Source organism: Cyprinodon variegatus, unplaced genomic scaffold (assembly GCF_000732505.1).
Source record: "Cyprinodon variegatus isolate N-32 unplaced genomic scaffold, C_variegatus-1.0 Scaffold417, whole genome shotgun sequence".
In the NCBI taxonomy this organism is placed as follows: Eukaryota; Metazoa; Chordata; class Actinopteri; order Cyprinodontiformes; family Cyprinodontidae; genus Cyprinodon; species Cyprinodon variegatus.
Genome location: NW_015150870.1, coordinates 407,455 through 410,433, shown reverse-complemented (window position 1 = coordinate 410,433; position 2,979 = coordinate 407,455). Strand labels below are relative to the sequence as shown.

General features: G+C 41.2%; 1 protein-coding gene across 1 annotated transcript in view; it reads right to left on the bottom strand.

Annotated features, from left to right (window-relative positions):
* Nucleotides 1-2,707, bottom strand: part of katna1 (katanin p60 (ATPase containing) subunit A 1) — a 15,703-nt gene extending 12,996 nt beyond the window's left edge. Inside the window, exon 1 of the mRNA XM_015388238.1 lies at nt 2,647-2,707. The gene's annotated coding sequence lies outside the window, so the exon portion shown is untranslated. The remainder of the gene's footprint in view (nt 1-2,646) is intronic.
* Nucleotides 2,708-2,979: the final 272 nt, after the last annotated feature.

Here is a 2,979-nt window from a genome sequence, read left to right as displayed (position 1 = left end):
AAACAAAAGGATCCTAACTAAATTAACATCTCCGTTAATGATAATGTCTCCCATCTCATGCATGAAGCTGGTGCTGAACTGGACAGCTCCTTCAGTGACAGACTGCTGCCCCCTAAATGCACCAGGGAGCGTTATCACAGATCCTTCCTCCCAGCAGCTGGAAGACTCTAGAACCACCTCTGTTCCCAACAACCTCAATAAGTTCTTACAATCATGCAGATTTTTGCAAATTTTCTGTCTTAGTTAAATAACCTGCTGCTGTCATTCTGCACATCTCTGATGTTGCTGCTATTTTCAAATATCCATTACTGTAAAAATGTCCATAGCTGGATATTGATTACTTACTCTCCAGATACAGACAATGTATATTGTAAAAACACTGTACAGTACTTATTTGTTTGTTTAACTCTGTTACTTATTCTGTTATTTCTATACACTGTCTAACGTCAACATTTTGTGACTGCTGCTGCTATAACCTTTTGCTGCTGTAACACCACAATTTCCCCTTTGTAGGACAATACAGGGATTTTTTTCTTTTCTATTTTATACAGTAAATATCAGACTAGGCATACATCTCACTATAACTACACATTTGATGCTAATCCTGAATGGGCTAATGATTGGGAAACTAGCTCTTCAACTAAAGAGAAGACCCCCAGCACCTACAGGGGGGTCCATAAGGTCCATACAAGCTGCAGAAAGGAGGGCTTTAGGTGCAACCACCATACTACTAGCTGAATGACTCCAAGTGCTACAATAACAAAATTACCAAACAGTTGTGATGTTAGGAGATGAGCCGAGGCTTCGAGGAGTGTGTCGAGTACAGGAGGGAGCGTTTCTGCGAGGCGCGTATCAACGCTTGCTTCATTTGGGGGAGGAGCCAGAATAGATGACGTCCGAAGCCTCGCTACCCCACCATACCACTTGGCCGCTTTGGGAAGTGGTTTAACTCGCCCGGAACTTAGGCAGGCATTTAAACAGCCTCAGTATTCAGTCAAATCTGGGAGTTGGATAAAGTCTGGATAGATTCGAAGAATAGATTGGTTGTTTTTCTTATCTATCTAGTTGCTTAAAACTAGATCAAAATCTGAGCAAGCCACTGATTACAGATGTAGTGAATTTTATCTAGTATTGCTTTCGTATGCGTTATCACGCTAGTGGCGTGATAGAGATAGACTTCCACCCTTGAGGTTGATGGTTCAAGACCCACTTCAGACTTTTGAAAGTTGCGATAAAACTTTTCTTTTGGCTAATGTGACTAATTTGTATTGGTTTGCCCAAACACTGTCAAAGTTAGATTGGTTGGATTGACCAAAAGATTGGTGGAACACATAACATCCAACCTGATTAAACCCAAAAACTCTGGAAAAACTATTATGTTTGAATAAAATGCCTAGCCTAGTAAACTAGCCCCACCCGCCAGCGGCCAAAATCATTTTTGGCTGCGAGTGGTCTACCTCCGATCAATGTCCCAGGCCCTAGAACTGGCGAGCCGATCACAACGCAGAGATGCGTTTTGAATTTCAGGATGCAAAGTAGGCAGGGTTTTGAGGGTGTGACGGCAAAGCTGGAGAAAGAACAACTAGGAAGATGGCAACAACTATTGAACAGTTCTGGTTTGACTCAGCTTTGGAATCAGTTTTGGAAGGATTAGACTTAGGGTTTTCGTAGAAACGTGAGCAGGAAGAGGCTCTACGCTCATTCATTTTTAAGAAGGACGTATTCGCCGTTTTACTGACAGGCTTATTTACACTCCCCCACCAGCTTCCTGTCGCACTTTCTACGTCACAGTAATTTGCGCTCATTGGTCAGAGCGTTGGCCAATAGGCACAGACATGGTTTGAAAGACAACAGGTTGTTCCCATCAACAATCTTCTGATGTCTCATTCATCGGAGCCAGACTAAATTACACATTTAATCTGGTCTATCAGGCTCTAAAATGACTGACACCTGCCATTTTGTTTATTGATGCCCAATATGCACTTTCACTGTCTGCTTGAGCTTATTCCACTAAAACGGCAGAAAAAAAGTGATTTTTCTCTTCTAGGACATTTTGCACATAAAAAACTCACAAAAGAATGTATTATACAGTCCAACCATTAACAATTTCAAATTAATTTAAATGGGCAAAAAATTAATTAGATTACTAACTGTAGTTCTGCAGTCCACCAGCAGGTGGTGACAGTGAGGCTTCATCTCAGCATCACTACAGAACAGCTAATCTAAAATTAGTTTCTTTATCAGCGGAAACAGTTTGCCACATTAATAAAACATAAGAACCCTGTATTTCAGGGGGGTTAAAGTTATTAAAGATCAAATAAAAATAAATGTGTCGACATGCTGCATCATTAGTTTTATGCCACTTGTTGATAAAACGGTGCTAAAATAAAATGCCTCCATATGTCAGAGCCACCAGTGAAGGAGGTTCTGTTAGCTCTGGTTCAGGCAGCAGGAAGCAGTTTGTTTCTAAATAGGGCTAAAGCGAACAGAAACACAGTGGAAAGTCTCCATGAAGACCAGCCAGAGTGTTAGAAGAAGCGCTAGCCTGGCTGGCTGGAGCTAAACTGTTCATGTTCACCAACTGCTGCCAGCGGAATAAAAGTCCTCACTGAAACCGACTAGAAGAACAAGAAGTCTTCTACAAACCTGTTCCGACAGAAGTTTCAGCTCCGCTAACTTCATGGACACGCAGTTTGTTGATATTATCCACGACAAGTTCTACAAAACATTTCAAACTGACGCTGTTCGGCAGCTTTATAGCTCACCTTATCCCGGAAGTCGGTCACTGTGAACGCTGAAGTTTAGACTTCCCCTGTGGATTTTCAAAATAAAACTTTTCCGTTGTAAAATAAGGTAAAAATATAATAAAACTCTACTGAGGTCCCGCTGGATAAAGCTGTTGCTTGAAAAACTGGGAAAAAAGTTAGGCTCTGTTGGAATTTATGGGCATATTTGTGTTTTATGGGGTAAAGAGAAAAT